General features: G+C 39.5%; 1 protein-coding gene, 1 long non-coding RNA gene and 1 pseudogene across 2 annotated transcripts in view; 1 reads left to right on the top strand and 2 right to left on the bottom strand.

Annotated features, from left to right (window-relative positions):
* Window positions 1–26,426, top strand: part of LOC118933468 (nck-associated protein 1-like) — a 368,769-nt gene that overhangs the window by 159,747 nt on the left and 182,596 nt on the right. The window lies entirely within an intron of this gene.
* LOC130684175 (fibrous sheath-interacting protein 2-like) lies at window positions 4,613–17,981 on the bottom strand (annotated as a pseudogene).
* Window positions 18,888–26,426, bottom strand: part of LOC130684100 (uncharacterized) — a 46,503-nt gene continuing 38,964 nt past the window's right edge. The window contains exon 3 of the long non-coding RNA XR_008998240.1: window positions 18,888–19,216. This is a non-coding gene — a long non-coding RNA (uncharacterized LOC130684100). The remainder of the gene's footprint in view (window positions 19,217–26,426) is intronic.

Below are 26,426 nucleotides of genomic sequence, written 5' to 3' on the forward strand. Positions count from 1 at the left end.
CATGGCTAATACGGGGGCACCAATTCTCATAGCTTATAAACAGTAACACTTTCTGTTATATAGCAATGTAATTATAACAAAATAATAACAATGAACATGTTTCACTTACAAGTTCTCATTTTTAAAATAAAGAGCACAATGACAAATCAAAATATCCTTCCCAAAGTTTAGTAGGATAAATGGCTCAGAAAGCAATTTAGAAACATTGCACAAGACAGAGAACCTCCCTGTGTGGAAACTCTGAAGAGTGAGCGGAGAGGTCCCAGTGGTGGCTAAGGATGTGCGTATGTTTAACGGAAAAACGCATCTCGCTGTATGTAATCTTTACCTCTGTGGAAGAGCAAAGTGTGCCATTTTAAATGAAAGAAAGATTTACTTGTGTGTATACTTCAGGTATAGAATAGAAGATAAATATGAAGGAGTATCCACACGAGGAATAAACACACAATGAATTACTTGCCTTTTAAATGATTGGACGTATGCAACTTTAGGGAGGGATGGGAGCAATGAATGCCTACTTAAATGTCCAAGCTTAGGCAAGATACGGATGTTTCAAAATACTAGGTACTTAACTAAAAAGAGTTACCAGGCTCCCTCCAAACCACCTGGATAGTATAATACTTTTTGAGTAAAACAACTACTTTTTCTTATAATTCATTAAAACACTGGTAAGAACACTTCACGAAAGCTTATAAAATTTTTTTTCTTTAAAGAAGAAAGATAAATAGTCACAGGAATGGAAGGGATTTATATGGCTATTCCCTTTTGGGAAACTGGTAGAGCACCAACAGGACAGTGTGGTAGCTGACATAAAATATTTGAGAAAGATGGTATCTACCTATAGCTGCATCTTTAGGGAGAACTTCTCATGGATTTCATTGGAGAACTTGTCAGCAAAAGAATTAGGGATTAATCTCCCCTTTGGGATTCAGCTGCCTTGGTTCTATGTATAAACATGAACTGAAATCAAAGTTGTTTCTCTGTTTCCTGCATGAAGTATATTTGTAAAGTATACAATGAAAGTAATAAAAAGATGTAGAGAACAAACTACCAATTTGATGCAATTCTGGAGATAACATATTTTTAGAGGAAACTTCTACACAACGAAAACCGCTGAGGGCCGAGAAATGATCGTACACCAAGATGCACTGGTCTCCCCACAATTACATCCAACGTGAATCTACACAAACATGTTTTCAGTTGTCAAGGTGATGTTCCTCTTGAAGCTTTTCAGTGTAGTGGCACAGCTTCAGGGCCGTCCCCAGCTTAAGCCCCATGTACTTTATCATCACGTCAAAGTTGAGTAGTAGCAGAGCTTTCCCATCAATGTCATGTTCCCTGAAGATGTCAGCGAGGAGGCCTGATATCTGAGGATCTTTTTGTCTCAGGAGCAGGATCACATCTTCCACGGCCCAAGATTCAGGGTTGTCAGAGAAGCTTCGTTGTACCATATCCGAGCCAACTCTAACTGGTGGTGCACCTGTAGCTTGGGCCGGCTGGGCTGCAGACACCGCTGTGGGAGATTCGGTAGATGGGGAGAGACTATTGGTGCTGTGGGCCCCATGGCCGGGAGAGCAGGGCCCGGAACAGGTGCCCTCTGGTGTATCATCGGGGCGTAGACACGAATGATAGGAGTCAGCGGTAATGTTGGAGGGAGCGGGGCTACTCTGGCTTGAACTCAGCAGCCACTTCCGTTCCCTCTCCACTTCCTCCTGCTCCTCCTGTATTTTTTTAAGCACCAGTTGGATCATCTCTGGATCCTGCTCATAGAACCCATTGGAGCGGAAATATGTTTCAGCAATGCTGCTATTGAAATCATTTTCCTGCCTTCTTACTGGCAAAACGTGGCAACAACTTTGAGGGTAAGAATCTCCATTACTAGATTCCCTTCTCTTCAGTTTCATCTTTTTGGAAAGCGGGCCATTAGAACATGTGTATGCATCTTGAGGTGACTTCAGGAGGCTGGGCAAGGCCAGAAAAAGCCCAGATGCCGGCGCTGCACCAGGGGTCTAGTCCCGTAAGGCAAGGAGGTGAAGAAAGGAGAGAGCCAGCACCTAGCAGAGCCGGAGAGGACCCCTCATGGCCCACTTCGGGGCTGCCACACGGGCCCCAGGCATTTCTCACCCCGCAGGCTCTCCCCACCACGTCCTCCTGCGCGATGGCTCCCAAGGCCCCGCAGCGCAGTGTCCGCCCTGGTGTGGGACAGAAGTGGGTGCTTCTGTCCCGCAGGCCGGGGACGCCCTGCTGGAAAGGAGACCTCCACCCCCACCCCGCTCATTGTATTTTTTAATTGAAATTCCCATTTTCCTTCTCCTTTTTATCTGCCACACCTGCAGCTGACTCTGATAGCAGGTTAACCACATTATTTTTCATGATTCCAGTTACAGCGGTAACTATCGGATCTTGGATGTTGCCTTTTTTCATTGATGTCTCCTCACCTTTGAAACCTTTCTTTCTACTCATTGCACTTCTATCTATTTCCAGTGTGTTCAGTGAATTTTTCTGGTAAAGCAGGTTGGTTCCCTTTTAAGCATCTGTTTACTGGTGTAGAAATTTTCTCTGTTAGGCATTGAATCTTCTGGGTGATGTTATCTGGATTTAGAAATGAAAAGAAGGTAGAAGACCCATCTCCTGAAAAAAGTGGTTGAATTTTGAATGCAGAGATTGCCTTCTGGGCTAAAGCAGTAATCGTTTCTATAGCAATGTTATTTTCATCATCCTTCTGAACGTCATTAAATCCATAGTTTGCTATGAATTGATTATACACAAAATCGGGGATCTTATCAACTGTCTCTTTATCAGTTGGTGGAAAAGAAAACACTTCTTCAGCATTCGGTAGAACTTTAATTTCACTTTTCCTAAATTCTCCTGTCAGACAGTCTGCAAATTTTATAGCGAAGTCCACAATGTCTGGTTCGGGCATTTCTATTTTCTTAGAATCTTCCGTAACACTTTGAAGGGAATAAAATTTGTGAGTAAAGTCAATGATTACGTCTTCCAGAAATGTAGCTGAATGTAGAGAAAGTGGTATCTTTTCTTTACCGGGTTTAGAAAGTACAGAGACCAGGTCATAATCAAAGTCCCTGGAAGATGACTCTTTACCATGTACAAATGGCCGCAAGTGACGATCCAGGATCTCCTTCATAGTGAAGCCAGCTGTTTTACTGAGGAATGAGCCTCCTTTTTACTTTGCATCTATCTTCCTGTACTTGGGCTTGAAATTTGGATTTTTAAAAAATATTATTACATATAGAGTCAACCAAATTCTCAGTCACTCTTCTAACTGCATACTTTCTGCAGTCGTCTCTGCTGTAGCAAGACGGATCTCATGTTCAGAAATTTCTTTGATAATTTCATCAGTCAGTTTTGAAACTGCATCCACAAACTCATAATCTGGTGAAACTTCTTCCTCTTCTGGTTCACTGTCAGCTTCAGTTGAAGGGAAGACGTGCACTAGAGGCTTGTAAATCAGATCTTCTAAAAGGGGATGAGGCAGCACAGTAACGCATGTATGGCTATCCTTCATGATAAAGTTGAGTACATTTCTGATATCAGGTTGAGGGGAAGAATCGGAGGAAGGAACTGATTCTCCTGAAACTAATGACTGTACCTGATAATCATAAATTTCTTCCAGTAGCAAATGATATATTTTCCTTCCAAAACAAATAGTGTCACATATTGGTATAGCCCAATAATGTACTTGAATCAGAGATTTATATTCATCTAATATTTTTTCATACATTAGGTTGACTGGTTTCTGTGCCATTTCTCTAAATCCTTCTGAAGAGCACGTGTCACCATCAAAGTACTCTGCAAATAAAATCTCTGATGTGGTGAATTCCAGAACAATTCATTTTACTAATGTTGTAACGATGCCAGTAATTTTGGCTTTTACTGTATCTGGGTTTTCAGCAGCCAAGACATTATGTGAGAACGCGTAAAGGAGTTTACAGAAAGGCTCAGAAATTACGTCCTCTACAAAGATAGCTGAGTTCACAATGAAAGACAACTCTCTTTGTTTAGGATCTATTGCTTTCTGTTTATAAATTCGCTGAAGTGCAGCTGAGAGTTTTATCTCCAGATAAAAATGACTGAAGATGGTGGTTAAAAATTTCTTTTATTACAAAGCTTGCTATTTTTGAAACAGGTATGTTACTTATACATATTTAACTTTTGTAAGAGACTGGTATAGATCTGAATAAGAAAGATCAGCATAAATGGCATCAACTATAGACGGTATATCTTTTTCTGAAATCATACATTTTTTTTCATTCCCATGTTTAATTGTTCATATTGCCTGTGTTGAAATTACTGACATGATTTCATTTATCAGTTTTATAACTGTATTGTCTGATTGAGAAGTAATCTGGGTGTTCTGTACTGGAGGCCAAGGGACACAGCTCAGATGAATCTTAGTGAGAATTTTTTTGAAATGAGTATGTCTTAACGTAGTATATGTTGATGAAGCTTGTCTTTGGTATCTTGATTTAGTGATATCACACTGAAGTCTCTTTACCAAAACATGAGTACTGAGTTTGGAGTGAGACGTAAAAGGAAGCTTTCCTATAAGATTTGGATGAATTTGGAAGTCCGAAGTTTCAGCCCGGATGATTTTGGTTATCCTTGCAGCCAGTGTCCCTGTGTCATGTAGAAAATCTTTATTGGGCATTATTTCCATTTCATATTCTTGTAGAACTTTGCGATGCACTGTGTCAATAATGTTTTTAACTGTACCTCTCTCCACTGGAGGCAAACACAATTGTTCCCCAGCATTCTCTAGAATGCTAACTTGAGCTTTTGAGAATTCCTCTGTTATCGAAATGTATGACTTTTTCAGCTTTATCGAACAGTTCGTTTTCTGAATCTTTTACATAAAACCACTGCCTCCTTTCTTCACCAAAATATGTATATGAACAAGGTAATGACTTTCCATCCACAAATGGCTGAAGGTGTGTCTGATGAAGAGACACTTCTCCCATTTATTGATGCACTTCTTAGCTCTTCTATGCTATGTCCAGTTTTTCTTAAACAGTCCATCTCAAGTTTTTCAAGAGGTTGAGTTTTTACCGAAATTACTGCTAAGTGTTCTGAGATAATGTCAGGATCTGTTTTGATTGGCGTCTTCCTAATATGTGGGACTATTTTAACTGGTAACTCATCTTCAATTGAATCTCGATCCGACTCTCCCTTTTCTACGTCAGGGGTCGCTCATTTTGTCAGCATTCTTCTGTGCCTTTTGAGAATTCTATTAATGGCTTGATCTCCAAAGAGATCAGCCCTTGAATTCTTTAGCCTAACTGTATGTAGTCGAAGATTTGAAACTCCATTAATAATCAAACTAGCCACTTTCTTAGGGAAGGCTCTGTTTGTACCTTTTATGTCGTAATAAAGATCTTTATGGGCTCCAGATTGTTGCAGTGTATCGCTATAAATAGAATCAGTAACCTGAGAAATCATTTCTATGCTTTCTGGATTTCAGAAGTGTTCTTCGGGATCAGCAGAAACAAGATTAGTATTACTTTTGGAAATTTCAGCTGCCGCAGATTTTGTCAGTTGAGGTGCAATTTTATTTAACTCAGGCCTTGACAAGTTTTTTGCATCTTTGCTTGGGACACTTGGCAATGTTACAATTTTAGCCAAGAACAAAGCCAAAGCTTCCTCTAAAGTTGTAGTGTGTAACATAGGACCTTTTTTGGATGAAGACTTTTCCTGGGACTTGAACTTATCAACACTTTTGACCACTTTTTCCATAATTTTGACAGCTTCCAAAACTAATTCTGACTTTGATACTTCTTCCTCCACTTTAGGTTGAAATTCGGAATTGGAAATTTCCTTCACCATTAAAAAACCTATTATCTCAGAAAGGGCCAATGCTCTTACCCATTAAATCTTTCACTATAGAGGTGTGTGAGCCAGAGTGCTTTAAAAGACTAGTATAAAACGAGTTAACTACTTTTTTCAATAGTTTCATTGTCAGCTGAAGGTACAGTAGGCAATTCCTTGGCTGGTGATACGAGTTTTATCTTATAAATTTTTGGAGATAAATTCTTGTATTGAATTTAATACTTTTGAGGTTATCTTTTGCATTTCAGTTTCTCCAGATTTGGTTCTTTCCTTATCTACTGTTGGAAACATAGACAAAAGCGTCAATAAAAATTTTACAGCAGTTTCTTCTACTACATCAGAAGGCAGTATATGAGCACGTGATGGTTGAGGCTGGGAAGCATCAGCAGTTGGGATAACATCTTTAAGAATATTTTCAACAATGTAGTTAGCTTCTGAACACTGATGGAGTTAGCTCTCCCAAAAAAATAGTTCTGCAGCTGATTGCCAGACACTTTTAGAGTCAAGTCAACTATGGTTTGAGAAAGGTGCCGGGAGCCATGCTACTCAAGCTGTGTAGCAAAGCGGGGGCCTTCACAGCTGGCTCCCCCTATTACCCACCTTTATTTTGTTTTTCTCCGTTATACTATTGGCTTTGCTTTTGCTTGCATTTTTGCCAAAGACTAATCTAAACTTTTATAAGCAGCACGGAAAGGAGGAGAACATAAACTTCCCAGAAGCTTTTCAGGACAGTGCTCCTGAAGAATAGAACACGCAGAGGCCAGATGGCAATCTTGGCATAGAATAATACCAAAACCTGTAGGTAGCTAGTCAAACATTGACTACCCCATCTCCACCTAAGTGGGAATGTGCCCCCCTTGTTTGCAAGGCTAGTGAAATTAGTGCTGAAGAGTTATATAGGAAAATTAGAGAAATAGAGTTATAGGGGAATACTGAATGGAATATCCCTGTCTGACACTTAATCCACCTTCTCATGTTTCCTTCCATCTGCTACTTCTATAGCTTTTCTTCTTCCTTCCTAATTACAGCCTTTTACTAGAAGCTGTGCCTCATATTTGGAATTACCGAGTACCATAATTTTTCCAAGAGGTAAAGATACCTCAAGACAAGTGCTGGGCCTGGAAGCCACAGGGCATAAATCTGCAAAGAAGTAAAAAGCTTACATTTTCAAAGAATATTGCTTCTCTCTCACTTACCAGCTTTACATCTCCCTGTATGGCCCCAGAAGATGGCTGGTTAGCCAGAGACGGGTAAGATTCCTCATGGGAGGAACAACCTAAGACAGGCACAGTCGCAGGGGGGCCATCAGGTGAGAAAATGGGGGCCAACAGAGGTGAGGCTTAGAACCTCACCCCCCCAGTGTTGGGAGAAATTGTCTACACCTGTGGATGTTTTGTTGCCCTTGTCTAGCTTGGATCAATACCTGGTCTATAGGCACAGACCTGATCATCTATACTTGCCTTCTAACAGCACTAAATCATGCTTTCTGTCTTTATCTTACATCTACCCATGATAGAGTAAATATTATGAGGGGACCGGGACCCATTGCATTAGAAATATAGATGATGATACCTGCCTAGCTAACTGTAGCAGTGAGTGACCTGTATTTCACCCTGAGCCGATAGACTCCATAGTGACTGCTACATGCTGCACGTTTCTGTGGTCACTTGCATTACTCAGAAACCACTTTTCATAGCAAAGAGAGAAACAATAGAATTCATGTTGCTAGGAAAAGTTTAGGTCAAGGAACAGAAAAAAGATCACCTAACACTTGGCTAGCCATGCATAGATGAGAAACAGAAAAAAAAAGTTTGCCTATGCTTGTTAAGCAAAAGAAGAGAGAAAAAAATCATATCCTTGTGCAAAATGGTATAAATAAAGCTGTCATTGGCACTTTGTCGAGAGACCTCCTCCAACTGACTCCGTGTCATGTCTCTCCATATGCCAACTCTGTCCTGCACCTTCATGCATCCCACCCCTAGGCTGGAGCTAGACTCCCGCAGAAAGGATTCTGCATCCACTGGATACACAATTTTGTATAATCTCTTGTGACCCATACTGTGACAGATTATTGTAAGTAGAATGAACCACTAATTGAATAATTTCATCATCATTGGGATGTAAGGAGTCCACATACTGTGTAATCATATCATCATGTTTGGAGATCTCTTTTGTAACTGTGCTTAATAACTACGTTTGAAGGAAATCCAGTTCTGTGAACCGTTTGCCCTCAGACGTTTCTCCTTTGGTGTTAGACACAGTTGAGAAGATTTTAGGTAAGAGAGCAGAAATCACATTCTCTCAAGATTCATGAGGCAGCATGACGGTATATGGGGACAATGCCTGACATTCTTTGCTGGCTCTTTTAACCACTTTCTTGGATCTTTTTAACAAAATCCTTAGATTCGAGAGGCAAACATGCTAAAGGTGGAATCTCATCACAAAATATAAAATTAAACTGCTGTTGAAAACTTTCATTTATCACTGCACTAGTTAGTTGTCTTGCTGTGCTTTCCCCATTAGTTTTTATAGTCTTACGAATGGAGTCTTGAGACCTATATTCCTTCAAAATATTGCTTACAGAGGAGTGAACAACTTTGTTGACCAATGCTTGATCGATTGCTGGTATGTTATTTAGGAAAGGTATCTTGTTTAAAGAGGAGATTTTGGTCATTTTGTGTGTATGTGGAATTTTATCCACAGTTTTCTTAATGCTAGGTGATGCTTTCTCTGAGTTGACTCTTTATGCCCGGAAAGTACCTTAGGAACTGATGATGACATGTTTTCTACTGATGGAAGGAACTGATTTTTCCGGATCTGTTGTAAATACGTTAATTTGAGCATCTGAAAAGTCCTTTAACAGTGAATCAATAAGTTTCATAGCTGTTTCATACAGTTCTGTTTGATTCTCATCGTCACTTACATTTTGACATCTTTCACACATTTGCGTTTCTGGTGAGGAAGAGAGGTCAATTTGTTATTCATTTCAGTGATAATGTCTTCTAAAAACTTAGCAGGAAAAATTCCAGGTTTATGTTTTGGTTGGTACTGGTGAGTATTTGTTTTACTAGGTTCAATTTTAATCTCCTTTACTTTCAGTTTCTCTTTTTCTCTCTCTTTCTCTCCCTCTTTCTCTATGGCAGGGAGAATTTTGCTAATTGAGAGGTATAAATGCTTTGTTGAAACAGACTGTGCAGTATCCTTGCCAACCTCCTGAATTACCTGCAGTGACCCATCACTGGGGGAGTTTGGAGATGTGAATCATCTGTGGATCCTTGAGAATGATATATTTCTAAGATATCATCATAAGTATTTTCAGTGATATTTTGAACATGTTCATAATCTGAATATTGTTCCTCATTTACAGCTATTTGAGATGTAGAGGCTTGTCTTTCCACTCCATTTGTTTTTGGGGTACCTGCTTTCAAAATTTTCTCTGTTGTGGTCTCCATATTTCTCTCTTTAGATGCCAAAGAAGATAAATGAAAGGGCTTGTCTCCTTTTTCTTAACGAATTTTCTCTTAGTCTGTTAATCTTTTCGCTGTCTGTTTCAAAATCTGCTCCAGGTTTCTCCTCATGTTCTATATCATTAGTAGCTGCTGGAAATTGTGTGTGTGCCTCATTACCGTGGCTTTCCTCAGATTCTGGAGCTGATGTACTTTTCTTCTCAGTGTCTTTATTTTTATGTGTTAGTCTTAAGTCTGGGTCCTTTTGTATCTTTACTTTTCATACTAGTAGTTGAAGTAACTTTTGATATATTCTCATTGTATTTCTTTGTGTGTGTGTGCGCTTATTTAACTTTATTGTCTTTTGAAATCTGAGAACTATAAAATGTATTATCCACACAAGCACCTGAGGTCTGTTCAGCTGGACACAGTATCTTCACACAAAAATTTGACAAAAAGCCCAAGTTTAAATTAGAATCTTGTCTTATAAGGAATAACACAAATGAGTATGATAAAACATAACATAAATGAATCCACTCTTTATGCCCAGTAAACAGTTGCATTTGCTTATGAAGCACACGTGGTTTTCTACAAAGAGAATATACATTCTTGTCCTTGGTGAAGATTTCGTTGGTATTTCTAACACATGGCTAATACGGGGGCACCAATTCTCATAGCTTATAAACAGTAACACTTTCTGTTATATAGCAATGTAATTATAACAAAATAATAACAATGAACATGTTTCACTTACAAGTTCTCATTTTTAAAATAAAGAGCACAATGACAAATCAAAATATCCTTCCCAAAGTTTAGTAGGATAAATGGCTCAGAAAGCAATTTAGAAACATTGCACAAGACAGAGAACCTCCCTGTGTGGAAACTCTGAAGAGTGAGCGGAGAGGTCCCAGTGGTGGCTAAGGATGTGCGTATGTTTAACGGAAAAACGCATCTCGCTGTATGTAATCTTTACCTCTGTGGAAGAGCAAAGTGTGCCATTTTAAATGAAAGAAAGATTTACTTGTGTGTATACTTCAGGTATAGAATAGAAGATAAATATGAAGGAGTATCCACACGAGGAATAAACACACAATGAATTACTTGCCTTTTAAATGATTGGACGTATGCAACTTTAGGGAGGGATGGGAGCAATGAATGCCTACTTAAATGTCCAAGCTTAGGCAAGATACGGATGTTTCAAAATACTAGGTACTTAACTAAAAAGAGTTACCAGGCTCCCTCCAAACCACCTGGGTAGTATAATACTTTTTGAGTAAAACAACTACTTTTTCTTATAATTCATTAAAACACTGGTAAGAACACTTCACGAAAGCTTATAAAATTTTTTTTCTTTAAAGAAGAAAGATAAATAGTCACAGGAATGGAAGGGATTTATATGGCTATTCCCTTTTGGGAAACTGGTAGAGCACCAACAGGACAGTGTGGTAGCTGACATAAAATATTTGAGAAAGATGGTATCTACCTATAGCTGCATCTTTAGGGAGAACTTCTCATGGATTTCATTGGAGAACTTGTCAGCAAAAGAATTAGGGATTAATCTCCCCTTTGGGATTCAGCTGCCTTGGTTCTATGTATAAACATGAACTGAAATCAAAGTTGTTTCTCTGTTTCCTGCATGAAGTATATTTGTAAAGTATACAATGAAAGTAATAAAAAGATGTAGAGAACAAACTACCAATTTGATGCAATTCTGGAGATAACATATTTTTAGAGGAAACTTCTACACAACGAAAACCGCTGAGGGCCGAGAAATGATCGTACACCAAGATGCACTGGTCTCCCCACAATTACATTCAACGTGAATCTACACAAACATGTTTTCAGTTGTCAAGGTGATGTTCCTCTTGAAGCTTTTCAGTGTAGTGGCACAGCTTCAGGGCCGTCCCCAGCTTAAGCCCCATGTACTTTATCATCACGTCAAAGTTGAGTAGTAGCAGAGCTTTCCCATCAATGTCATGTTCCCTGAAGATGTCAGCGAGGAGGCCTGATATCTGAGGATCTTTTTGTCTCAGGAGCAGGATCACATCTTCCACGGCCCAAGATTCAGGGTTGTCAGAGAAGCTTCGTTGTACCATATCCGAGCCAACTCTAACTGGTGGTGCACCTGTAGCTTGGGCCGGCTGGGCTGCAGACACCGCTGTGGGAGATTCGGTAGATGGGGAGAGACTATTGGTGCTGTGGGCCCCATGGCCGGGAGAGCAGGGCCCGGAACAGGTGCCCTCTGGTGTATCATCGGGGCGTAGACACGAATGATAGGAGTCAGCGGTAATGTTGGAGGGAGCGGGGCTACTCTGGCTTGAACTCAGCAGCCACTTCCGTTCCCTCTCCACTTCCTCCTGCTCCTCCTGTATTTTTTTAAGCACCAGTTGGATCATCTCTGGATCCTGCTCATAGAACCCATTGGAGCGGAAATATGTTTCAGCAATGCTGCTATTGAAATCATTTTCCTGCCTTCTTACTGGCAAAACGTGGCAACAACTTTGAGGGTAAGAATCTCCATTACTAGATTCCCTTCTCTTCAGTTTCATCTTTTTGGAAAGCGGGCCATTAGAACATGTGTATGCATCTTGAGGTGACTTCAGGAGGCTGGGCAAGGCCAGAAAAAGCCCAGATGCCGGCGCTGCACCAGGGGTCTAGTCCCGTAAGGCAAGGAGGTGAAGAAAGGAGAGAGCCAGCACCTAGCAGAGCCGGAGAGGACCCCTCATGGCCCACTTCGGGGCTGCCACACGGGCCCCAGGCATTTCTCACCCCGCAGGCTCTCCCCACCACGTCCTCCTGCGCGATGGCTCCCAAGGCCCCGCAGCGCAGTGTCCGCCCTGGTGTGGGACAGAAGTGGGTGCTTCTGTCCCGCAGGCCGGGGACGCCCTGCTGGAAAGGAGACCTCCACCCCCACCCCGCTCATTGTATTTTTTAATTGAAATTCCCATTTTCCTTCTCCTTTTTATCTGCCACACCTGCAGCTGACTCTGATAGCAGGTTAACCACATTATTTTTCATGATTCCAGTTACAGCGGTAACTATCGGATCTTGGATGTTGCCTTTTTTCATTGATGTCTCCTCACCTTTGAAACCTTTCTTTCTACTCATTGCACTTCTATCTATTTCCAGTGTGTTCAGTGAATTTTTCTGGTAAAGCAGGTTGGTTCCCTTTTAAGCATCTGTTTACTGGTGTAGAAATTTTCTCTGTTAGGCATTGAATCCTCTGGGTGATGTTATCTGGATTTAGAAATGAAAAGAAGCTAGAAGACCCATCTCCTGAAAAAAGTGGTTGAATTTTGAATGCAGAGATTGCCTTCTGGGCTAAAGCAGTAATCGTTTCTATAGCAATGTTATTTTCATCATCCTTCTGAACGTCATTAAATCCATAGTTTGCTATGAATTGATTATACACAAAATCGGGGATCTTATCAACTGTCTCTTTATCAGTTGGTGGAAAAGAAAACACTTCTTCAGCATTCGGTAGAACTTTACTTTCACTTTTCCTAAATTCTCCTGTCAGACAGTCTGCAAATTTTATAGCGAAGTCCACAATGTCTGGTTCGGGCATTTCTATTTTCTTAGAATCTTCCGTAACACTTTGAAGGGAATAAAATTTGTGAGTAAAGTCAATGATTACGTCTTCCAGAAATGTAGCTGAATGTAGAGAAGGTGGTATCTTTTCTTTACCGGGTTTAGAAAGTACAGAGACCAGGTCATAATCAAAGTCCCTGGAAGATGACTCTTTACCATGTACAAATGGCCGCAAGTGACGATCCAGGATCTCCTTCATAGTGAAGCCAGCTGTTTTACTGAGGAATGAGCCTCCTTTTTACTTTGCATCTATCTTCCTGTACTTGGGCTTGAAATTTGGATTTTTAAAAAATATTATTACATATACAGTCAACCAAATTCTCAGTCACTCTTCTAGCTGCATACTTTCTGCAGTCGTCTCTGCTGTAGCAAGACGGATCTCATGTTCAGAAATTTCTTTGATAATTTCATCAGTCAGTTTTGAAACTGCATCCACAAACTCATAATCTGGTGAAACTTCTTCCTCTTCTGGTTCACTGTCAGCTTCAGTTGAAGGGAAGACGTGCACTAGAGGCTTGTAAATCAGATCTTCTAAAAGGGGATGAGGCAGCACAGTAACGCATGTATGGCTATCCTTCATGATAAAGTTGAGTACATTTCTGATATCAGGTTGAGGGGAAGAATCGGAGGAAGGAACTGATTCTCCTGAAACTAATGACTGTACCTGATAATCATAAATTTCTTCCAGTAGCAAATGATATATTTTCCTTCCAAAACAAATAGTGTCACATATTGGTATAGCCCAATAATGTACTTGAATCAGAGATTTATATTCATCTAATATTTTTTCATACATTAGGTTGACTGGTTTCTGTGCCATTTCTCTAAATCCTTCTGAAGAGCACGTGTCACCATCAAAGTACTCTGCAAATAAAATCTCTGATGTGGTGAATTCCAGAACAATTCATTTTACTAATGTTGTAACGATGCCAGTAATTTTGGCTTTTACTGTATCTGGGTTTTCAGCAGCCAAGACATTATGTGAGAACGCGTAAAGGAGTTTACAGAAAGGCTCAGAAATTACGTCCTCTACAAAGATAGCTGAGTTCACAATGAAAGACAACTCTCTTTGTTTAGGATCTATTGCTTTCTGTTTATAAATTCGCTGAAGTGCAGCTGAGAGTTTTATCTCCAGATATAAATGACTGAAGATGGTGGTTAAAAATTTCTTTTATTACAAAGCTTGCTATTTTTGAAACAGGTATGTTACTTATACATATTTAACTTTTGTAAGAGACTGGTATAGATCTGAATAAGAAAGATCAGCATAAATGGCATCAACTATAGACGGTATATCTTTTTCTGAAATCATACATTTTTTTTTCATTCCCATGTTTAATTGTTCATATTGCCTGTGTTGAAATTACTGACATGATTTCATTTATCAGTTTTATAACTGTATTGTCTGATTGAGAAGTAATCTGGGTGTTCTGTACTGGAGGCCAAGGGACACAGCTCAGATGAATCTTAGTGAGAATTTTTTTGAAATGAGTATGTCTTAACGTAGTATATGTTGATGAAGCTTGTCTTTGGTATCTTGATTTAGTGATATCACACTGAAGTCTCTTTACCAAAACATGAGTACTGAGTTTGGAGTGAGACGTAAAAGGAAGCTTTCCTATAAGATTTGGATGAATTTGGAAGTCAGAAGTTTCAGCCCGGATGATTTTGGTTATCCTTGCAGCCAGTGTCCCTGTGTCATGTAGAAAATCTTTATTGGGCATTATTTCCATTTCATATTCTTGTAGAACTTTGTGATGCACTGTGTCAATAATGTTTTTAACTGTACCTCTCTCCACTGGAGGCAAACACAATTGTTCCCCAGCATTCTCTAGAATGCTAACTTGAGCTTTTGAGAATTCCTCTGTTATCGAAATGTATGACTTTTTCAGCTTTATCGAACAGTTCGTTTTCTGAATCTTTTACATAAAACCACTGCCTCCTTTCTTCACCAAAATATGTATATGAACAAGGTAATGACTTTCCATCCACAGATGACTGAAGATGTTGCTGACCTTTGTGTAATGATAACAACTGCTACTCTATCAATATGAACATCATTGCTTGTGATGTTTTGCTCAACTAAATCTTGAGACTCAAGAGTTTTGTGGAATATTTTTTAATACTGAGTCAACATGATGCTGGATATCATCTTCTGAATAAACAAACTTGGATTCTTCTTTATCTTTTGAAAATCGAATTTCTGGTTGGGAAATTTTTGTCCTAATGTCAGTGATCGTATTTGAAGCAATTTCAGTGAAATTCAATCTTGATCTGTCTTTGGTGGTTTCTTTGGAACAATGGTAGATTCAGAAGAAAAGATTCTGGATAATAGTACTCTGATCACATATTAAAAAAATTTGTATGGTAGCAAGGTGTTGTATGGAGATAAACTGTGACATGTCTTGGTAGATTTACTGATGTTACTAAGGCTATCCAGAACAATATTTTTAGCTGTTGAAATAGAACAGGAAGATGATGACAAATCCCCCGAAAACAGTGGATGAAGAAAGTAACCTGAAATAGCTGCTATGATTAAATTGGCAATATTGTCTGCAAAAATACCACTCTCTTCAGACTCTTTACAAACCTCAGGGTCTAGCCCATGCTGTTTTAAAACATTTCTATAAACTGAGGTGACAACTTAATCCACAATATCTGTATCTACAGAAGTGTAAGGTTGCTCTTTATCTGCACATAGAATGCGAACTTTGACTTTGTCCACATGGTTATTTATAGGGCATCCTATTTTGGGGGTCATGTTTTCCAGCTCAATTTCAGTGTTACGCTTTGGACCGAAAACCTTTGATAAAAGTCTGGCAACAATTTCCCCAACAAAAGTTTCAAGGTCAGTATATAAGTTTGAAGGCATCTGGGGTCCAGGTGACTCTGTGACTTCATTGAGAACCTGATTAACCATAGGTGATGCTGCATACAATGGAGTCCTTGGATTAGGTAATCCTTCTCCACTCCAAAATGGTTGAAGATGATTTTCAATAATCTGTTGGATAATGAAACTGGCCATTCGATCAACCATAATTGGGCTTTGGCTGACTATACTTTTCTGTATTGAAACAGGAGAATCAGACATTTGCACAATATTTCTATAAACAGAACCCACCATCTTCTGAAGGTTTTTTCCTGTACATAGATATTGATTATCATACGTGGTTTACCAAATTTGATGTCTTGAAATGGCTGACATAACGTTATTTGTTATACAGGTAGACATTCCATTGAAATTTGAACTCAAGCTACATTCCTTTCCTACAGAGGATGCCTTATTCGGTAGAGGAAGGAGCTGAGATAAAAGTCTTCTGATGATACCTCAACATTGTTATTGTTCCTCAGTAGCGGAACAGATAACCACGGCACATTGTTAGACCAATTCAGAGAATTGGTCTCTGAATGCTTAAGCTTACATTGCTCCTTCTCTTCTTTGTATTCTTCTTATAGGAAGTTATACACACTGGAACATTTAGTTACTTCAGAGAGTTGAGTGGGAACCTTTGGTTAATAGTGCAGTTACTGTTGTGACCCAGTGTCTATCTCCCAGGTTAAAACAAAAACAAAACACACTAGCAAATTCTTGATCCAAGACCCTGCAGTACTAGAAAGGACGTAGAGACCAGAGAACTGGAAACGGGCCATCATGTTGTGAAGGGACACTTTAAGAAGTGTCCACAGTGGGTAGCTAAGGGGAGGAAGAATAACGAGGAGTTGAGGGAAGATCTATGGTTGAAGAGTTGCCCATGGTTTTACTGAGCACCATATTCTTCCCATAAGCATTACTTTCATCTCAGATTTCTATATGTATATTGCTTTAATTTCACGTACCCAGCATATGAAATCAAATGTTCTTGGTTGTATGAAGATGAACTCCTAATTCTGTCGATGAAGTAATGTATTGGTTCAGGAGTAAGATTCCTTCCTTCTTTCTGAAAGGTGAAAACCAGGTATTACATGCAAGAGTTTGATATATATACTTTCCCACCTTATTGGCGTATTTTGCACCCTGACGTACACATTAAATGACACAAAGCTTTAGGTACTACTTAAAAGATAGATGAACCCTATAATTCTAATTAAAATGTTTCTAATGTTCTTTGAAAATGCTTCAGTGAAAGGTGGTCACTCAGAATTCTTAATTTTATTCCAATACTGAGGAAAGCAACCACGCAAAAAGAAGGTACTGAACCTCCTTCAGTGACTGGGGAGATCTGAGGGTAGAGCTTAGCCTTGAGAACCAAAGACATGAAAAAGTTTGAGTGAAGTGCACACTGTAACCCAGTATGATTTAAATTCTGAAATTATACTGTTGACTAAAATTATGCAAACCAAGGGCAATGCAAATTATAAGTGAATTAGGAGCTGTGGGCAGAATCTTGAAAGATTGGAGTTGTTACATATATACATCCTAAACAATACCGTAGGTTTGATGTGAGTTTTTTTGTTTTCCAGTGACTGTTAGTGCAAATTCCCTTAATGTATTTTGCATGATGTAGCGCCTGAATTTTAACAGCAAGTAGAAAAAATTTTCACATAAGAGTTAAAAGTTACCTTTTTCACTTAACTTCATTGTATGGTACAAACAATCGCTTCCTGGGATTCTGGGCAACTAGACCCCAACAGTGAAATCCAGTAGTTGGGCCGCTCTGACCCCTGGGAAGTGGGTTTTGTGCGTACCCTGTCGGAGACAATTGGAGCATTTTGTCTTTCCTTTCAGCTATTACGCATTTAGTTTAGACCCAGCTACTTGTACTCCAACCAATAAAACCCAGAGAGTCCCACACTCAGGCTCTCAGGACCTCTGAACCCTGACAGACAGACCCGTAGCCCTCCCGCTTCCCGCCCTCCAGCTCCTCTCCCGCCGCCCCGGAGCTGCTTGGGGGTGGGAGGGTGTGGGGTGGGGGGGGTCGGCAGAGGAGCCGGAACCTCCGGCTGCGCCAGGACGCTGAGGCATCCGGGAGGGTTATGGCCCAAGGGCCCCGCCTGAGGCTAGCCCTACCCCCTTCCCCAAAGCCTGGAGCCCCGGCGGGTGCCACGACGACGTCCTCGTGCTGCCACTCACGTGTCCGCACTGCCGGCTGTACTACCCATACTGTTCCTGTTGCTCAAACTGGTTTGCCTTCCAGCTTAGGAACCTTGCTACCACAATGGACTATTCCTATTGGCCTCAGCTCAGGCAGTAGGGACATATGTGAGTAGCAATTTAACTCATCTGTTATGCTAGCAACGACTGGCATATCAGTCACTTTTTCTTTCTTGGCCCAATAGAGCAACTTCAAAATATACTTTATTTAATCCCTGCTCTAAATTTTCATTTGCAAAAGTTAGTTTGTCAAAACTAAAGGTAAAAATATTATAAGAAAGTACTTTGCATACAAACAAACCTTTCTTTCAAACCCTATGTAAAGAAACCAGATTTAAGTCTTTAACTTACCTATTCTTTTATGTACTTTCTTTCAAAACCTAATTTTAAACTCGTAAGATATTCTCTGTACTTATTAAATTTCTTCAAGGTACATACAACCTAGAACAACAACAAAAATATGTAAATACACATATTTAAAAATCCTAACAATTACTTTCCGGAGTAAAAATAGTAATAGTGTACCATTTTGGTGACATTTGGGTATCAAGAATATAAATTGCTAAAAACTTTTTGAGTGATGTGTCTCTATAATTGTTAATCAATAGGCAATCTTTATCCAAACAACATTATTAATAATACTTGTGCCACAAAAAGGAATTTAGTACACCCAAATGGAGTTACTAAAATACTAATGTAATAGCAGTGTTCATTCAAACCCAGTATGAACCCAGTCTGTTAGGATTCTACCAAGCTGATTTTGCTAGGTTCCCATTCTGTCTCAGTTTTTCAAGAAGTGTATGGGACATAATCCTTGACAAAGCATATGACATCAGAGACAGAAAGAGGCCTATGATATAGTTAGGAAAATTATCTTGACATCCTCAAATTATTTGGCCCCCGTCTTTTGATATTACAAAGAAAAAAGGTGAAGGGAAAAGGTTTAATTTATGAACTGTTTTACCTGATTTCCCTTGACCCATACACTAAGCAATTAATGGAATTTCCCATTAACCATTTCCCCTGACTGAGGTAAAGGTGATACCCCTTTTATACCCCAGAAATATATGGAGACTTTCAATGATTAAAGAGAAGTGATCTTCAACTCTCTTTATTTTCGCTGGTGATGTATCCACCTTTCTTTAAAACTTCCCAGGATATCTTTGCATCTATGGCACGTAGCCTCTTAGATGTGGATCATGGAGACAATCATACTCATTTTCCAAAAGGTGACAATGAGGATCTGTCAGGTTAAAACCAAAAGAAGGTTTAAAAAGCTGCAAACACAAATTTTGGAGTATTATAAGTGTAAAATTAGTTATGTAGTTATTAGTTATTATAAACGCAAAATTAGAATTTCACTTTTAAATATCAACCCATTGAAATGACTAGACTGTTCACTGAAAATAAAGCATGCAAGAAGAATTTGATGGAAAAACGAGCAACAGAAAAATTTGGATTAAGTAACGCTAATTGTTTATCCCTACCTCTTTTCCCACTGACCAGAACTAGTCTAAAAGCCCACCCTCACTCAATGAGTTCCTCCCCTGACCTCCATCAGTCAGTCCCTGGCCCTGAGACAGAGAAGAAAAGAGGAAAGGAAAAGAAAGGCAATAGGGAGAAAGTTTGCTTTAATGTAAAAGCTGATGCTAAGATTCATCTTTTTCCTCTTCCCTCTTCCAGGCCAAGGTGTTATATTCAGTGGATAAAGGGATAATATTAATTATGATTATTATATCTCAGTAATCTGAAAAAGGGAGAAAAATTGAAAAGTCTTTTTTTTACAGGATTCACTGAAGCAATTTTAACAAAAAATAGAAGAAGTAAAACTCAAGATGTTAAAGATAGTGGATGAAAGAGTTATTTTTAATAAATGGGGTCTTAGCTGATGCAAGAAACTCCGTGTTGTCTGACTGCCACAGTCAGGAAAAATTTCAAGGCCTTTATTATAAAGCTCAATATATTGAAGAGCCAATTATAAAGGATATTGGTTAGGACTGAGGTTTCTCCATATGAGTAAAGAAGAAATACAACTTTATATATAGTCGCCATTAACATATAAAAGGTGTAAAATTTAAGCTACAGTCATGTTTCTATATCTATTACTTTAGGGGAAAAAGCTAAGTTACTTAATTTCACTTGTAACTTAAAATGTTACCAACGTGAATATAAGGGATTTTTGTTTGTTTTGTATTTGGTGTGAGTTCTTAGTCCATTTTTTAAATTGCAGCATGGAATGCAGAGGCAATGCAAGAGCCTCTGAAAGGGGAAAAGTGCAGGGTGGAAGGAAGTAAATGTGGAAGTCCTGATACTGCCTTTGCATTCTTTTTTTTGCTTTCCTTGAAGTTTTTTTTTTTTAATAGAACCACATGTTTTGGTCTGAAGTAGTATCAAAGCAGGAATTGGCTCGACTGAAAGGCAATTAGAATGTGTGGGAGATGTAGCAAACCTGAGAACAGCTGCCCTGTTTGCAGGCATCCTGTCCCATTTATAAGAGCCCGCCCATTGTTCACCAATCCAGACCTGTCTGCAGGTTCCAATTTGTTACCTCTGTATTTAGTCTGGCAGTTGTACCTCAGTGAGATTCTGAACATTGAGGAGCCTGGCTAGGTAGGACTGTAAAAAGAACTCCCTCAAGGTAGGTTAAAGGATGTCTCAGATGTGAGCAAAAAGGCAGATTAAAGGAAACTGATAGGATGCTTGCTTTCATTTTCCATTTAAAATTTCCTTGGTGAGTTTCTGATATCTTGCTTAACACCAGACTTTAACCCCAAACCTGGGCTACTGCCTGTAAAGAAAGAGCACCTTTAAAAGAAATCCATTCATTACATCCTTTGTAACCCTTCTATTTTCAGTTAAAATAATTGTTTTCCCTTTACAAAAAGTTTGGGCAGAATTAATTTAACATGGAATATCTTTTCAAAAAATAGTTTACAAGAGAGGAGCCAAGAGGTGGCATTGGTAGAGCAGCGGAAATCTCCTCCCAAAACCATATATATTTTTGAAAATTCAACAAATACATCTATTCCTAAAAGAGAGACCAGAAGATACAGTACATTGGCCAGGGTACATCTACATCTGCAAGACAAAAGCGCCTCTCAAAGGGGGTAAGATGCAAGTCGTGACCCGGCGGAACCTAAGTGCACCCCTCACCCCAAGTCCCCAGCAGTAGGAGAGTAGTCCAAGCTGGGAGGGAGAGTGAGCCCAGGACTGCTAAATACCCAGCCCTAGCCATCTGCACTGGGAGCGCAGACACAGTATGTGGTGTGCTGGATACTAGGGAAACGGAACAGTAAAACCTGCGGGTGGGTCCCTGCAGCTGGCACCCCTAGGACAAGAGAAAAGCGAGTGTTTTTGAAAGTCTTAAAGGGACAGGGAACCCACAGCTGGACGGAAGTGTCCCAGGACACTCAGCCTAGCAGCTGGGAATCCCGGGGAATTCCAGGTGCCCTAACCCCCTGGGCAGAAGCGCAGCTCGGAGGCCCCTCATGGTGATAAAAAGCCTACTGACCATTCCCCTTCCAGCCAGGTCCCGCAATAGCGGAGCAGCAGCCTGAGGCCAGCCACACCCAGAGCAACGCTGGAGCTTACTCCACAGCAGCCGGGTAAGAGTCCGAGACCCTTTCTGTGCACAGCTGCCCAGCAGAAGTCACTAAGGGGTCACTGTTCTCCCAGGATAGGAAGGCCAGAAACTAGCAAGAAGAGGCATTCTCCCAGCCGACACATGCACCAGCTCCTAACAACTAACTCTATCGCCATTAAAAGAAGGAAGAAGTTGATCCAGACCAAAATCAGACACAACCCCTGAGAAGGAGCTTGGAGAGATAGACCTAACCAATCTTCCTGAAAAAGAATTCAAAATAAAGATCATAACCACACTGATGGAGCTGCAGAGAAAAATGCAAGAGCTAATGGACAAAGAAGGGAGGGAGACTACAGAAATAAACAATCACTGGAAGGACCTAAAAGCAGAATGGATGAGAAGCAATAGGCCAATAATGCAATAGAAACCAGAGAAGAGGAATGCATAGAAGCTGAAGCAGAGGGAGATAAAAGGATCTCCAGGAAAGAAACAATATTAAGAGAACTGTGTGACCAATCCAAAAGGAACAATATCCATATAGGGGTATCAGAAGAAGAAGAAGAGAGAAAAAGGGATAGAAAGTGTATTTGAAGAAATAATTGCTGAAAACGTCCCCAAACTGGGAGAGGAAATAGCCCTCAGACCACATAAGTACACAGAACTCCCAACAGAAGGGACCCAAGGAGGACAACACCAAGATACATAATAATTAAAACGGCAAAGATCAAGGACAAGGACAGAGTTTTAAAGGCAGCTAGAGTGAGGAAAAAGGTCACCTACAAAGGAAAACCCATCAGGCTATTATCAGACTTCTCAACAGAAACCTTACAGGCCAGAAGAGAATGGCATGATATATTTAATGCAATGAAACAGAACGGCCTTGAACCAAGAATACTGTATGCAGCACGTTTATCATTTAAATATGAAGGAGGGATTAAACAATTCCCAGTCAAGCAAAAGTTGAGGGAATTTGCCTGCCACAAACCACCTCTCCAGCGTATTTTAGAGGGACCGCTCTAGATGGGAGCACTCCTAAGACTAAATAGATGTCACCAGAGAAAATAAAATCACAGCAGAGAAAGCAGACCAACCAAATACTAAAGGCAAAACATAAAAGCAACCAGGCATAAAAGCAGTTAAAGGAAACAGAAAACAGCACAGAAAAAAGCAACCAACATAGAAAGAATGGAGGAGGAGGAATAAGAAGGGAGAGAAATAAAGAATCATGAGATAATGTTTATAATAGGTCAATAAGCGAGTTAAGTGAGACAGTAAGGTACTAAAAACGCTAACCTTCAACCCTTGGTAACCACGAATCTAAAGCATTCAATGGCAATAAGTACTTATGTTTCAATAATCACCCTACATGTAAATGGACTGAGTGCAGCAATCAAAAGACACAGAGTAATAGAATGGATAGAAAAGCAAGACCCATCTATATGCTGCTTAAAAGAGACACACCTCAAACCCAAAGACATGCACAGATTAAAATTCAAAGGATGGAAAAAGATATTCCATGCAAACAACAAGAAGAAAGCAGGGGCTGCAGTACTAGGATCAGACAAAATAGACTTCAAAGCAAAGAAAGTAATGAGATAAAGGAGGACATTACATAATGATAAATGGGTCTTTCCAATAGGACAGTATCACCATTATAAATATATATGCACTCAACACAAGAGCACCAGCATATGTGAAACAAATACTCACAGAATTAAAGGAGGAAGTAGAATTCAATGTGTTCATTTTAGGAGACTTCAACACACCACTCCAAAGGATAGATCCACCAGACAGAAAATAAGGAAGGACACACAGGCACTGAATGACACACTAGAACAGATGAACCTTATAGACATCTGTAGAACTCTACATCCAAAAGCAACAGGATACACATTCTTCTCAAGTGCACATGGAACATTCTCCAGAATAGACCATATAGTAGGCCACAAAAAGAGCCTGAGTAAATTCAAAAAGATTGAAATTCTACCAACAAACTTTTCAGACCACAGAAGTGTAAAACCAGAAGTAAATTGTACAAAGAAAGCAAAAAGGCTCACAAACAGATGGAGGCTTAACAGCATGCTCCTAAATAATCAATGGATCGATGACCAAATTAAAATGGAGATCCAGCAATATATGGAAACAAATGACAGCAATACAAAGCCCCAACTTCTGTGGGATGCAGCAAAAGCAGTCTTAGGAGGAAAGTATAAAGCAATCCAGGCATATTTAAAGAAGGAAGAACAATCCCAAATGAATAGTCTAATGTCACAATTACCGAAATTGGAAAAAGAAGAACAAATGAGGCCTAAAGTCAGCAGAAGGAGGGACATAATATAGATCAGAGAAGAAATATATAAAATTGAGAAGAACAAAACAATAGAAAAAAAATCAATAAAACCAAGAGCTGGTTCTTTGAGAAAATAAACAAAATAGATAAGCCTCTAGTCAGACTTATTAAGAGAAAAAGCAAATCAATACACATCAACAGAATCAGAAACGAGAAAGGAAAAATCACGATGGATCCCACAGGAATACAAAGAATTATTAGACAGTACTATGAAAACCTATATGCTAACAAGCTGGAAAACCCAGAAGAAATGGACAACTTCCTAGAAATGGACAACTTCCTAGAAACACACAACTTTCCAACGCTGAACAAGGAAGAAACAGAAAATCTAAACAGACCAATTACAAGCAATGAAATTGAAGTGTAATAAAAAAACTGCCCAAGAACAGAACCCCTGGGCCAGATGGATTTACCTCGGAGTTTTATCAGACATACAGAGAAGACATAATACCCATTCTCCTTAAAGTTTTCCAAAAAATAGAAGTGGAGGGAATACTCCTAAACTCATTCTATGAAGCCAACATCAACTCAATGCCAAAACCAGGCAAAGACCCCACCAAAAAGAAAACTTGAGACCCATATCCCTGATGAACGTAGATGCAATAATACTCAACAAAATATAAGCATACTGAATTCAAAAATACGTCAAAAGGATTGTACACCATGGCCAAGTGGGATTCATCCCAGGTATGCAAGGATGGTACAACATTCAAAAATCCATCAACATCATCCACCATAAAAAAAAAAAAAAAAGGACAAAAACCACATGATCATCTCCACGGATGCTGAAAAAGCATTTGACAAAATTCAACATCCATTCATGATAAAAACTCTCAACGAAATGGTTATAGAGGGCATGTAACTCAACATAATAAAGGCCGTATTTGATGAACCAACAGAAAACATCATAATGAACAGCAAGAAGCTGAAAGCTTTTCCTCTGAGATCGGGTAAAACACAGGGATGCCCACTCTTCCCACTGTTATTCAACAATAGTACTGGAGGTCCTAGCCAAGGAAATCAGACAAAACAAAGAAATACAAGGAATCCAGATTGGTAAAGAAGTTTAACTGTCACTATTTGCAGATGACATGATATTGTACATAAAAAACCCTAAAGAGTCCACTCCAAGTCTACTGGAACTAATATCAATATTCAGCGAAGTTGCAGGATACAAAATTAACACACACAAATTTGTGGCTTTCCTATACGCTAAAAATGAACTCATAGAGAAATCAAGAAAAGAATTCCACTCACAATTGCATCATAAAGAATGAAATACCTAGGGATAAAGCTGACCAAGGAAGTGAAAGACGTATATGCTGAAAACTATAAGACACTCTTAAGAGAAATTTAAGAGGACACTAAGAGATGGAAACTCATCCCATGCTCTAGGCTAGGTAGAATTAATATCGTCAAAATAGCCATCCTGCCCAAAGCAATATGCAGATTTGATTCAATCCCTATCAAATTACCAACAGTATTCTCCAATGAACTGGAACAAATAATTCAAAAATTCATATGGAACCACCTAAGACCCTGAATAACCAAAGCAATCCTGAGAAAGAAGAATAAAGTGGGGGGGTTGGGGTGGGAATCTCGCTCCCCAACTTTAAGCTCTACTACAAAACCACAGTCATCAAGACAATTTGGTTCTGGCACAAGGAGAGCCACAGAACAGTGGAACAGATTAGAGACTCCAGACATTAACCCAAACATATATCGTCAATTAATATATGATAAAGGACCCATCGACATACAATGGGGAAATGACAGTCTCTTCAACAGATGGTGCTGGCAAAACTGGACAGCTACACGTAAGAGAATGAAACTGGATCACTGTCTAACCCCATTCACAAAAGTAAATACAAAGTGGATCAAAGACCTGAATGTAAGTCATGATAGCATAAAACTCTTAGAAAAAAACATAGGCAGAAATCTCTTGGACATAAACATGAGCGACTTCTTCATGAACATATCTCCCTGCGCAAGGAAAACAAAAGCAAAAATGAGCAAGTGGGACTGTATCAAGCTGAAAAGCTTCTGTACAGCAAAGGACACCATCAATAGAATAAAAAGGTACCCTACAGTATGGGAGAATATATTCGTAAATGACAGATCCCATAGAAAGGTTGACGTCCAAAATATATAAAGAGCTCACACACATCAACAAACAAAAAGAAAATAATCCAATAAAAAAATGGGCAGAGGAGCTGAACAGTTCTCCAAAGAAGAAATTCAGATGGCCAACAGACACATGAAAAGATGCTCCACATCACTAGTCATCAGAGAAATGCAAATTAAAACCACAATGAGATATCACCTCACCCCAGTAAGGATCGCCACCGTCCAAAAGAGAACAAATTTTGGGCAGGTTGTGGAGAAGGGGAACCCTCCTACACTGCTTGTGGGAATGTAAATTAGTTCAGCCATTGTGGAAAGCAGTATGGAGGTTCCTCAAAATGCTCAAAATAGAAAACTAGAGGGAGGTAGGAGGAAGGCAACGAGCCCTAAAGGAAA

The sequence above is a fragment of the Manis pentadactyla genome, chromosome 6, assembly GCF_030020395.1.
Source record: "Manis pentadactyla isolate mManPen7 chromosome 6, mManPen7.hap1, whole genome shotgun sequence".
In the NCBI taxonomy this organism is placed as follows: domain Eukaryota; kingdom Metazoa; phylum Chordata; class Mammalia; order Pholidota; family Manidae; genus Manis; species Manis pentadactyla.